The sequence below is a fragment of the Leptidea sinapis genome, chromosome 11, assembly GCF_905404315.1.
Source record: "Leptidea sinapis chromosome 11, ilLepSina1.1, whole genome shotgun sequence".
In the NCBI taxonomy this organism is placed as follows: domain Eukaryota; kingdom Metazoa; phylum Arthropoda; class Insecta; order Lepidoptera; family Pieridae; genus Leptidea; species Leptidea sinapis.
Window position 1 is genome coordinate 8,607,036 of NC_066275.1, and position 14,231 is coordinate 8,621,266.

The 14,231-nt window shown below is 32.3% G+C and overlaps 1 protein-coding gene and 1 non-coding gene across 2 annotated transcripts in view; one reads left to right on the forward strand and one right to left on the reverse strand.

The window, feature by feature from the left end:
* Positions 1-14,231, reverse strand: part of LOC126966870 (homeotic protein antennapedia-like) — a 254,008-nt gene that overhangs the window by 196,775 nt on the left and 43,002 nt on the right. The window lies entirely within an intron of this gene.
* Positions 10,013-10,085, forward strand: Trnaf-aaa (transfer RNA phenylalanine (anticodon AAA)). Its single transcript has one exon. It is a non-coding gene; the product is annotated as a tRNA-Phe (tRNA).

The window sequence follows — 14,231 nt, forward strand, 5'->3', positions numbered from 1 at the left end:
GGATACTGTATTAATAATTGTGTAGAGGCATGATTAGAAAAGTAATATGCAAACATTTCCCGCTCAGATCGAAGACTTATCGCAAACTGGGAAGGTCAATACCAAGAATATAAAATTGGAAAAATCCAAAAGTGCACGTTTTTTTTTAAATTTCGAACAAAAAAAAATCATATGCGTTTTAAAAAAAAAACGAGTAGGCCTACAGTAGTGATTTTCGAAAGGAACCTTCTCTGCTTAATTCTGAAAATTGTGAAAAAATGTCGTCGTTTTGTCCAGTCGTTCTCGAGATATCCGTACCACGCAGTTTTTTTGAACCACAGACTAATGGACGTCCACGATAAATTTTTTAATGAACTTTTTTTATATTAATACGTATTCGACAACTTAAAAAAAGTGTCAAGATTATTCATTAGTGTCTCAGCTTTATATTGATGTACTTTTTAATGTGTTAGAGTAATAGAAAAAAAAAATGCAGTTTAAAGTGTGGAAATCGTGTGACCTTGACAGGTCGGTTATAAAGCACAACCTCGCCGCTTCGCGTTCGACGCGTGCTTATAGGGAAGGTTATTGATGATGAGGCAAATATGCAGGGGTTTTTGATAGCGTAGAGAGATTCCAAGCAATACAGTCCTTCCAATACCTCTCTGCGTGACCTGGAACTTCTCTGCGACCTTTTTAAGGCTTCTGACGCTTTAAATGCTACGAATTGTAAAGGCATAAAAGGCATTTATTTTCTCAAAATTGATTCCTTTCGAATTCTTTATGATGTCATTATTCTTTTGAAATAACTACTATCTTCGTTATCTAGATGTGTGGAGTGAAGGTTTCTTATTTTTACAGTATTTGTCTTTCTTGTAGTGTTTTAACCGACTTCAAAGAAAGAGGAGGTTCTCAATTCGTCGGTATGTTTTTTTTATATTTATTACCTTAAAACTTTCGACTGGGTGAACCGATTTTGATAATTATTTTTATTTTTGAAAGCTAGTGCTTCTCGTGTAGTCCCATTGTAATTTGGTCTAGATCTGATAATGACATCCATAAGAAAACCATAAACGTCTTATAACCCAATATCGCGTCATTGGATTTCGATAATTCTTTTTATTGGAAAGGAAATACTTCAAAGGTAGATTGGTTGGAGTTTGATTGGGCTCTGATTATAGAATCCATGACAAAGTAACGGAACCCTTTAATTCTTAGGAGCAAATTAATAGTATGTTTGTAACTACTTACATAGTAATAGGTAAGATGTGCTTGAGTCGTCAGGAGGCGAGAGCGGGTCGCGGCGGAAGGACACCGATTCCAAAAATACCAATAATCATAACTTGCATTAGATTGTATAAAAATACGCAATTATTTTTATACTTTTTAGTGCATATTATATCTAATGTTTTGGAAGTGTTTTTGAAGTCGGTTGTTTTTTTGTTAAAATTTTTTAGGTTAATAAACGATATGAGTTCCTCCAAGAACAGATAAACGTAGTATCAGTTGATCCGTTTTTTAGTCTTTCTATTCCAAAAAAAACAATTTATCGAATAGTGTAAAGGAAATGGCGAAATTATAAAACAACAAGTCACCTGCGAGAAATCCAGTTGTATAATCCAGTACGCATCTAATTGTGGAGGCTGTTGTAACGCACATGCTTAGAATAACTAACTAAATAAGACATACAATATATTTCCCATATAATTGAAATCGATGGCATGTACGACGAAGCGAGAATTAATATTTACAATCGCTTACCGGTGTGACTGGAATGCCGTTGTTTTAATGTTATTCGGAGATTCTTTAAATTTTTAATTAGTTATAAATTATAAAGATATAATCCAACTATTGATTGAATATCTAAATACCGTGAATACGTACTTAGACTCGTTATAGTCGTAAGATTTAATAGATTGCGTTTAGAATTGAAATACTAATAAGCGTAGAAGCGACACAACTTGGAATTAATTGATCGTCAATGGGTTTTGAATGACTGGTCCGTTTGGTCCAAGAGATTTTTTTGACTTTTGGTATTATTTCGAGAGCTGGTGATATTTAAATCTGAAAATTACTATTTTTTTGGGATGGCGTTGGTTGGAATAAGAAGATTAGCTGACATACATATTGGCCTAAACAGAGCCTTAGTGCGCAAACAGCCCATTCAAACTAAACTAAAGCTAAACATGGCGGTCTATCAACAGGGTTTGGATCCCCGCTGGGAACGTTGACTATTTTTCTACGCATGATTGTATGTTTTCTTAAGTATATTTCACGTGGAAGAAATAAATTCTGACATTGTAGATTTGAACCAGCGTTTACCAATACAATAACAGCAGATGTTGACTTTCGTGGCACGCGCATAAAACAGATGGGTGGAATTTTCCAACGTTCCGGATTCACTTCCTCTTATACTTTATAGAAGAATGTAATTAGTAACAACAAAATAAGTAATAACGAACTTTCACTAGTTAACTTTTAATTTTCAAATTTTTTTTTTTTTTTTGTAAATACTAGATATATTTCTAAATTTAAGATATCAAAATTTACAGAAACTTGGCTAGTAGGCTTAGTAACAACTTTTTCGGAAGTTATTCTATATGATTTTAATGTAACTATAAACTGTTTTCAAATTTGTTTATAAATTGATGCACAATGGTACTCAATTTTAACTTTTCACCATTTAACACACTAAACTACCAAGCGTGCAACTGTGTTAATAGATATAATAATTTGCAATGATCAAATGTTATATTATATTATGTATATACACACACAAATATTACTTAGTTATTAAAAGGTCATCAGACTAACTTCCATATTACCATTCCAAACCAGTCCAAACCTAACTTTGTATTCAAATCAACTAAAACTTAAATATAAAATTAAATATAAAATTTGCTTTGAAAACGCTATACATATTTAAAAAATAACATTATAAATTATAAAATAAATTAAATTTCTTTAATTATTATACATCACCATTATTCAACATTCTAATTTGGGGCAAGATAATTTGTGTAAAAAGTGTGTCAATATTATATACAAAGAACAAAAGAAGAAAGATGGTCCATAGTAGTTATGAACTTGTACCCCATGAATGGGAAACGAAAACGAGACAGGCCTAATAAGAGATGGAGCGATGACATAGTAGAAACAGCAAGAAAGATGTGGACAAGAATTGCAAGAGACAGGAACGAGTGGAAATTAATGGAAGAGACTCTAGCGGTTCTTTTATCGAAAATAATACTTACAAGTACTTTTATTTAAAACTGTGAAATATTAACACATAATAAATACAATTTATAAGTAAATACCTAAATATATAGATGTAAGTAAATAAAGCACTAAATAAGATAAAAATATATAAATTGTTAACACTGTTTGCTGACCCTAATAGTTTTTTTAAATTTTAACTCCTCATACATGGAGACTTTTTTTATGGAATAGGAGGACAAACGAGCGTACGGGTCACCTGTTGTTAAGTGATCCCCGCCGCCCACAATCTCTTGCAACACCAGAGGAATCACAGGAGCGTTTTTCAGTTATTTATTCTTAATGACTCCCTTACTATCTTTGTTATCCTTGCTTAACCATGATAAAATTATTTTAATTTCGTTTACTATAATTGCTGTAATATCCTTCAGTTTTATCATAAAAGTTGACTGCAACATTAATCAACGTATCATTCAGCAATTTGTCACAAGAGCAACGAGCTTGAGCAATCGTAAGCGCTTATTTTTCATTTGAGACAGGTAATTTTAATGCATATTTAATGGACGAATTTTGGCTTCAAATTCAGCACGATAAGGTACAGCTATAATGCATGCAGCCTGCTCGCTATTATTTATCGTGTGATTTTTGGCAGGGTTTTAGCTTGCTACTTGCTTTGGCTAGATTTGCAATCTTCATAATGCTGTTACACTGGACGTAGCCTGCGGTATTTTTCAGTTTTGATTTGTATAGTTTACCAGCTGTTGTAGGTACTTTACCAGACGCGAAAACATATATCCCATTAAACTTTACGCTTTCATTTATTTCTAAATTTATAATACAAGTTTCTTTAAAGTAACGCCTTTTATATTAAAAAAAAATAGTAAAAGGCGGCAATAATTGAGCATTTCTGATAGAAGTGAACAGTTAATAACTTAATTTATTTAATTTATTAAATAAGACAACAAAATAAAAAATAAATCATTATTTTTATTATTTACTGAAGCTGCCTCTCAGCTCAAAATATGCTGTATTTAGAAATTCTTGTAAAAATTTACGTTTAATAATTTTCTATATTTTTATCTTATTATTTTTTCGCTATTTGACTTCTCTAAACAATGTAGAGTTTTATCCCAGAGTGAATTTATTTAGTAAAAGATTGTATTTCAAGCATTTATATTTTTGGAAATGTTTAAATATATCAAATTTGATTACATATTATTGATACATTAGGTAGGTACCAATCGTAAATGTTTTTGTATATATAACTTAAGGAAAACTACAAATACCTTATCTAATATGTAAAATTCTCATGTCGCGGTGTTTGTAATTAAACTCCTTCGAAACGGCTTGAGCGATTCTCATGAAATTTTGAGTGCATATTGGGTAGGTCTGAGAATCGGACAACATCTATTTTACATCCCCCTAAATGTTAAGGGTGGTCCACGCCGTTTTTTCTTTTTAATTTTTTTGACATTTTTTTTAAATTTGTTTGATTATGAGTCAGCATTAAAAAATACATACAACTTCCCATTTTCACCCATCTACGATCAACAGTTACTTTTGTATCGCGATTTTAATATCGGCAATACAACGTTTGCTGGGTCAGCTAGTATTTATATATAATTCTTCTGTACGTGTGTTGATAGTAAACTAAACGGCTGGACCGATTTGAATGATTTTATTTGAGTGGATTCGAAGATGGTTTAGAATTACAATTGAACTACCTCCTAAACGGCTGGACTGATTTTGATGATCTTTTTGTGTTTTTCAGTGAATTTGACAGTGAGTCCATATATAATTCTCCTACCAATGTGTATGTTCGTGAACTCCTCCTAATGACTGGACCGATTTTTCAAACTTAAGACGTGTATACAGGACAACGTGTTTTTTTTTAATGATAATAAGGAACGAGACGAGCAGGACGTTCAGCTGATGGTAATTGATACGCCATGCCCATTACAATGCAGTGCCGCTCAGGATTCTCAAAAAGCCCAAAAATTCTGAGCGGCACTACAATTGCGCTCGTCACCTTGAGACAAAAGATGTTAAGCCGCATTTGCCCAGTAATTTCACTAGCTACGGCGCCCTTCAGACTGAAACACAGTAATGCGTACATATTACTGCTTCACGGCAGAAATAGGCGCCGTTGTGGTACCCATAATCTAGCCGGCTTCCTGTGCAATGGCGCCTCCCACTGTTATATACGTGTGTCGGGTCCACTAATAATAAATATAAGTTGATAGGAACTAACAAATTAGGCAACGAACTAGTAACTTACAGCATCTTTAATTGCCCCCAAGACAATCTGGTAAACGCATACCTGGAAACAAAAAAAAAATATTTTAATTGATACGAAAAAGTGTTAAATAAATTCCTCAAATGATACATATTCGGAGCATGTGCTGAATAATGCTATCGTACATCCGGTCGGTATAACTACATTTAAATATTTAAAACTAGACATCAGAAAGCGTGTTCACACGATTAAATAATTCAAATTTAAGTAAACTAGTTATGTACTTAAAACAAGTTTAACCATGCCCGTAGTAGATACATTTCTAAGCAGGACCACAGAATATCTAAATAAACGATTATATTTTTACGGGATAATATTGAGGTTATTGTCGAGTAGAAAAGTAATAAACAGATCTGTTGAAGTAGATAAATTTGAAAATATATTTTTTTTATATTAGAATTATAAAGTATTTCATATTATACTATAACATATTATAAAAATCCAGTCTAATTTATAACTTACACTTTATGAAGTAGATAAAATACATTTTTAGACGTTTAAAATTATGATGTAGTTTGTCCCTACTACATTTAAATGCAAGAATTGAATGATGGAATGCCTAATTTAACCGCTACCCTCAAGCCGAAGAACAGACAATCAACAAAGTTAATCGTCAACCTCAAACAAATCTTACATTTAGTTTTTTTTTATGAAATTAAGGGACGAGACGAGCAGGACGTTCAGCTGAGGTATTTGATACGCCATGCCCATTACAATGCAGTGCCGCTCAGGATGAAAAACCCAAAAATTCTGAGCGGCACTATAATAGCGCTCGTCACCTTGAGACTCGTAAGATGTTAAGCCCCATTTGCCCAGTAATTTCACTAGCTTCGGCGCCCTTCAGACCGAAACACAGTAATATATACATATTCCTGCTTCACGGCAGAAATAGGCGCCGTTGTGGTACCCATAACCTAATCGGCACTCCCACTAGTTTTACTACTATGTACTATATATATAATAAATTATATATAGCAGTTTTCAGATTCGTAATAGAAGTTATTAATATCGATAACCTCATTGTAGGTTGATATTTATAAACGTATTTCAAAATATCGAAAGCTAAGCACCGCCTACATAAGAGGTCATACATAAATCATACAAGACAACTCAAAAATGCCAACTTCAAAAACATGTTCGAGCGTCCAGTACACGCGCGGCCGAGAAGACAAGAAAAACAAACTTAAAATATAAATTACTTTTGTATAACTTCTTTCTTTCCCGTTGTTGGACGCCGAACCAGCCATAAATCACAGAAAGATAAGCATAAAAAGATTGTATGAAGTACACGGAAGAACTTAACTTTCGTTGGTGTGTTTTTTATCAAATTTCTTTGAAAATACTGACTGCATAATTTATAGATGTACCTATATTTACTAGTGATATTTAGAATTGAAAGTTGTTTTAGTTTTATTGAAAATTAAATTGAAGCAGTTCCCGAAATTTTTACAAAATTTCGCAAAGCTTGATAAATTTAATGGTAAAGGAGTTCCGTACATCGTTTCATATCATGATCGTGCTATGAACGTATCGTCAACGAACCATACCCGTACATAACAGTTTTAATGACTCATTCAGCGTTCTCTTAGTTGCTCTCGTTAGAGAGTAGTATATATTTTTTGCTTAATTGTAAGTAGTACTTTACCTAAATTTGCGTAAGTCAGACGAGTCAGAATAGAAAATGATTGATATTTAATTATTTTCTATACCCTTAAGATGGCTTTAAGAAAACTATTTCTATTATAACTATTAAATAAGGCGGTCATCATACGCGACTATAACTCATACCAGTATTATGTATCTCCAAAACGAAATATCCCAAATGTTATAACTATTCGGTTTTATCTTTGTAACTAATATGGGTATTAACTGCAAACTTGTTGATATAGGTACAACTATAACATATTCTTGTATAATCTAGATCCTAAGCTCTCAATCTTAAGCGTCAATAATCTTTAGTAATATTTCCACACCCAAGATTCAGCTATGATCTAGATTATTCTGTAAATGTCTTATTAATAAACGCAATGTAAAGTTACTCCAAGTTTAAAATTACTTCTCCCTGTCATGTAATTATCACTAATAAAAGTGTAAAGTCAGTCGGCCTTACGAATAAACTTGGTATAACGTTATACCTGACAATAAACCAAGAATATGCAAAAGGTTGACTGGATCGCTGACAACACAATTCAAAAGTTTTCCAAATGTCTGTTAGTCTTGCAAATAAACGCGGGAAACTTTATACATCCTAATAAACCAATCTTATGCAAAATGTCTATTTGTAAGCATTTTGCATATTCTTGGTTTGTTCTCAGGTATAATTTTATACCAAGTTTATTGGTAAGGCTGTAAGAGTTTATATTTGTGTCTGGTCTACAGTAAAAGTCATAAAGGTGACTCGATCGGCTAACTAATAGCTATCGTGTAGCACGGTGTTCGGGTGTACGGCGAACCACATGAGGGGCCATTTGTCAGCCGCGGTACACAAGCGCCTACTGAGCAATTAGATTTGTTAGCTTGTACTCGAGGAGTTTCATCACGCCCCCGCTCAACAACAGATGCTTGGACTAATAACCTCTCGAAGTTCCCCTCCGGCCCCTCCCCTACCTCATCTCCCCAGGACTCCTGAGTTACCCCAGCCTCCCCCGACCCAACTAAGATAGATTGCGCCACCATTCTTGCAATTTTCCTGTCGTATCTTGCCTCGTAAATTCCTTGTGATATATTGGTTTGGATCTCTCGCGATGCGACCAGGAGCATACTTGAAATATGATAAGAGTTATTTATTAATGTTCTTATTGGTTTTCTAGGGGGAGCTATGTAAAAATATTCCATTATAGCGTCATATTGTGTAGTGATAAATGCCGTTAATACATCGCGCTCGTAAAAGCCTAAGGCAGAGTTGTAAATCAAATGATTCACCCTTAGGTATTCGAATGTAAACACTTGATTTATATTCATGCAAGCGCATATGCAATAAATATAGATATTTTGTAAGAAAATTATGAACTAAATCGAGTTCATTTACTCAGAAAAGTTAACATTGAATTTCGCACAGGTTCATAACATATGAGGCAATCTTTTTTATAGCTGGCAACTTAACAATATAAATTTTTTTATTGTAATATACTAATAGAGTTAGTACTAAGCGGTGGTAATTTAAGACACTACATATTCTTTTAATACTTAATACAAATTTTATTAGGACTTTTAATGGATGAAATATTTGAAAACTGAAGCACAATAGTCCGATTCAAAATTGTGTGTATAATAGCAATAAAAAGTGTTTTAATACCGTGGATTGTTTATCGTTAGTTATTTATATACTTTGAAATATATACACGTCTTTAAAACAATTCAATCAAAACAAACGAATTTTATCAAGTTCAGAACACAACAGAGTTTGCTGTCACACCACTTCTATAACATGCTCTTCAAAATGGACTATTACTGACTTACTCGTCACCAATCTTATTCCTAAACAACTCTATAAATAATATTTTATACTTGACTCTAACATTTAATCAAAGTATGAACGAATTCAAGCTAAACTCTTAAAAATACCATAGTTTTGTTTAAATCAAATGGGTACCACAAGGGCTCTATTTATGCCTTGAAGCAGTAATGTGTAAGTATTATTGTGTTTCGGACTGAAGGGTGCCGTAGCTCGTGAAATTACTGGGCAAATGAGACTTAACATCTTATATCTCAAGTTGACGCGCAGAAGCGCTATTGTAGTGCCGCTCAGAATTTTAGGGTTTTTCGTCCCTTACTGCCAATTCAATTATTATATATTCATTAGTACTACATTTAACTCAAATTACAGCAACGTGGCGTAGAAAGGCCTTTCTCATCTCTAAAACTTGACATATTTAAAAAATGTCAAACTCTGTCGATATAATTTGTTAGCTAAGTTCTGCTATTAAACTCTCGTTCATTGTATAAATAGGTTGTGTTTGAAAGAGCCATAAACAAGTAGAAGACATAGTCGATGACGGAAACGGTTCTAGTATAACAGTAACTGTTATTGCCAAAACGACTTTAGCATCCGGTGGAGACATAGAGTCAGCCCTTCACGTGTATGAATCACTTTTGGAGTATCAGTATTTTTTAGTAGTATTTACTTTAGTAACACGAGTTTTCGGGTTACCTTATCATAAGTGATCATCATCAACCATGCTGTCTTTTCTCTCTCAGCATAACACTAGGAAACTAAGGGCTGAAATATTTAATGTGCCTGTAATTGCAGAAGCACCAACATTGCAATAATTTCAAGCACTTTTTTTATGGAAGAGAGGGACAAATGTGCTTATTGTTCCTGAAAAATTTGTTATGTTTTAAAGTGATAACCCTAACTTCTGGGATTTATTACACAAATAAAATTTGAAAACAAAATTTATGAACTATGCGGGACTCGAATCCACGACCTCTCGCATTCCGTGCGTGCCCTCTTCCAACGAAATGAAGCCACAACCTGAGAGTTGAAAAAAGCATACAAAATTTATCAACGAAACGTCACTCGAACGATTGGCTCGGTTGGAAGAGTGCTCGCATAAAACGCGAGTGGTCGCGGGTTCGAGTCCCGCATCGTTCATAAATTTTGTTTTCAAATTTTATTTGTATAATTGTTAGGTTGTAGGTTGCACAATTGTAAACTAATTTACTAAAGATTTGCTAGTATCTACCTAATAAGTCTACTTTTACTTTCACTTTTTAATCAAAGTCCCAAACACCAATTGTTAGGTTGTAGGTTGCACAATTGTAAACTAATTTACTAAAGATTTGCTAGTATCTACCTAATAAGTCTACTTTTACTTTCACTTTTTAATCAAAGTCCCAAACACCATGGATAAAGCTGATTTTTTTAATTATCTACTATTAAATTATATGAATAAATAATCAATGCATTTGTAAATTATTGGTAGAATTTCGCATTCAAAAAATTGCTATATGTATCCCGAAAGTTTGAAATGTTTCTTAAAGTGTGCGTTAAAGTCTAGTTCTACGCGGAAGGACAATCAGGCAGAACTTTCTAACTAAATAAAATAAATAACACATCGTGATTTTTTTTTTTATAAATGACGAGATGAGCCATACGTACACCTGATGATAATTGATACGCCCTTCCTATTACACTGTAGTGCCACTTAGTATTCTTGAAAAAGCTATTATTCTAAACGGCATTGCAACTGCGCTCGTCACTGAGTCTATAACTTAAGAAGTCTTATTAACTCAGTAATTTCATTTGCTTCAGCATCCTTCAAATGAAAACACAATTATTGAAACTCTTAAGATATTAGAAATATTTTTTTTTTTTTTTGTAAGTACTATCTCGTAATAAACTCTTGTCACAGATCACAAATTATAACGCCAGTAAATTGAACTTTAAACCACTTAACAAATAACTTTAAGAATGTAAAAGACATAGGCCTTCATACACCCTCACCACATAATGGATATTTTCGCACCCTTATTTTGCGGTGACATTTAAAACTCGAGTAGGAAAAAACAAAGAGTAGGACATTATGCAAATGGCGTTCTGTCCATATTTTGTGAGTTTCGGCAATTTTATGATCCGAATAGAAGGGTTATATACAGTTGATACTGAAAACTTCTCTGACAATTACAATGAAAACACTATAACACTTGTATTTAATTTGTTTTTGTCATATATTAAGGAAACATTGTACTTGCATATATCTCATATTTATTAACATACTTTTACTAACTTGTTTTATTAATTCAAAAATATATATATTAATAAAAAAAATGAAATTCGAAAAATGATACTTATAAAAGTTAAAGTTATTCTTTTTACCAGCTAGCAGTTTCGGAAAAATAAAGCCGAAAGAGAAAAAGAGAAAAAATGCCAAAAGTAATTGCTACTCTTTCAAGTTAACATTTACATTACAACTTACTTAAGTAAGCCAAATTACATAAAATGTTATTTAATTATATCATCATCAGTAGATTTGAAGTATGTTTTTAAAGAAATTATAAAATTAAAACTTTAAATTTAAACACTAAAAACTAGGGTTCTCCATGACAGGATCATTCAGCTACAACAAGAACTTAGTCATAAGACACCTTCCATTTATTCCAGCAAATGAGTTTACCTTACAAATAGACGTCAAAAATTACTATATAATATTATATCAATTACGACTTGCTACTACTCTGAAGCTTAAAAGAGTCTTATAATTGTCATGATTTGTGCCTTAAATATAGAACTACTAAAAACATTATTTCGATAACAGAAGATTAAAATATAGGTAGCCAATCAATCCAACAGAATTAAAAATAAACTGGGTATTAAGTTATACCTGAAAATAATCCAAGAATATGCAGAATGTTAACTATATCGCTGACAATACTGCCAATACAATGATAATTCTGAGGTTTGTTGACAAACAGCCTTGTAAATAAACACGGGCAACGTTGTACATCCGAATAAACTAATCATAAGCAAAATGTGTATTAATTATAAACATTTTGCATATTCTTAGTTTATTCACAGTTATAACTTTATACCAAGTTTATTTGTAAGGCCGCAAGATTTTAAAATGTTATCTATAATCAGTTTATAAAACTGTATTTACGAAGTTATGGTATTTTTAGTTTATTTAATAGATATTTATTTCTACAAAAATAATATTTTCTATTAGTACACATGGGTAATGTTAGTATCTAATAACGGCACTAGGCTATCTTCTACTGTAAGATTTCATCAAAGATTTGTCAACAAGGTTGATGAGTGGTTTCCTCAATTGAGTGCCTACCTTAGATTCTGGAACGGTTCTCGATCAATTTACCCAGTTCCCGGTCAATCAACCTCTACATAAATAGCATGTTAAATTTGTGTCTTTAAGTTATTGCTTTAATAAACAATCTCTTATGATTAGATTACTTACTGTTCCTAAATAATACACGCACTTCTTATGTGTATTTTTGAACCTTATAAACACTTGCGTATATAAATTACTAGCTACCCTGACAGACGTTGTTCTGTAGATATTAAAAAATACTGTTTTATAAGAATGCGCCAATTATATTTCAAAACATCAAGAATTATTTCTTAAAAAATGCTCCCTATTGTTATAATGAAATTGTTTCACAGCAGAACTGTCAAACCGTGCGTCACTAATTTCTCTCATAGAAAATATGACCATACAAAACAAACATTGAAAATAAAAATAATTATGGGTCCCGAATCGAAATAAAAACTCTCCTATCTCTCAAGTTGGACCAAACTGCACTCCATGAAGTAATCCCCATTAAAATCCGTTCATTAGTTTAGGAGTCCATCGCGGACAAACAAGTTGTCACGTAATTTATATATATGAAACCTTCAAGAAGGGGTATCGTACCATCGTACACGATACAACACTATATTGTGTACTTTTTAAATACATGTTAAAAAAATCACTTTTCTATTTAGATGGATGCTATTTTGAATGTCGCGTCGCCATCTCGGTTTTTACTATTTGTTGTTACTTATAATATAAAATACAATTATATTTATTTAGTAAAATTGTGCATTTAGTTTAGATAGACGAGTATAAATAGTACCTACCTATAATTTTATCCGAAATCTTATCCGTATATAGGTATCAAAATTTAAGGATCATGCGCTATGTAAACGGTCGGCTTAGTTGGAAGAGCGCTTGGACGTAAATAAATAATCGAACAATATTCTATACAATCAAAATTGCTGCTGTCTAAAGTCCGCTCATAGATGTTTTAAAAATTGGTTTCCCACTGGTGAGCTCTCAAGGTCGGAATCCGTCAGAACGACTTCGCGAGCGATTCCTCTAATTTCAAAAATACCTTGGTAAGCAATCACTTGTGACAATAAAAAATAAATAAGATAAACTGTGGGCTAATTAATAGATGCAAAAGTTAAATAAACAAATTTACTATAAATAAATAATTAAGAATAATTCCCACATAATTTAAACATCAAACGAATTTATCTAAATTGAATTCAAAACACATTCGCGCATTTCGTCGTGTTTTTGCATTGCTCATCAACCCAGCGGATTCTAATCAGAATTATCATGCAATTTCAGTTTGACCAAAACGTGTTTACCCGACGGAATGAGTTATGTGCTGCATAAATATGTCCTGCGATTTATAAACGTCATTATAATGCTGGCTGGATCAACATAACACAACATAAGTACTAAAAACTCAGCTGCAAAGATTACATAGGTATTTGTTAATGTTATCTTTGGAATCTTAAGTGGTTTTTTGATTGAGATTTGTTGATGTTTTAGGATTTTGTATGTTAAATTTAGCTTTACGCTTAAAATGAATAGATTCTTATTTTTTTAACACTCTTTCTTTCAAAGTATTTTAAAGTGTGACAGCAGAGATGTTAAGAATTCAGGAGTCATTTAGATTAATTTCAATAATAAAAGCTTATTTAAAACTTTAATTAGATGCAAGCTAGACAAGTAGGTATAACAGTGGCGTTTTTTCTACCGCCAACACTTCTGTTTGAAGTGTGTTTCGTTTGGAGAGCATCATCGGATATCTAAAGATGATAAGCTTGCAAAAATAAATATTTTGTATCAAAATACAATCATGTATAATAACAACATAATATGTTATGCCAATTCCACAGGCAGAAAACAAGACATACCTAAAAATAAATAGTCGTATTTTTTTTATTTAAAGATAGTTCTTACTATCTTTAAATTTCTCATAAATAATGTACAATAGTCAAATAGCTTCTTTG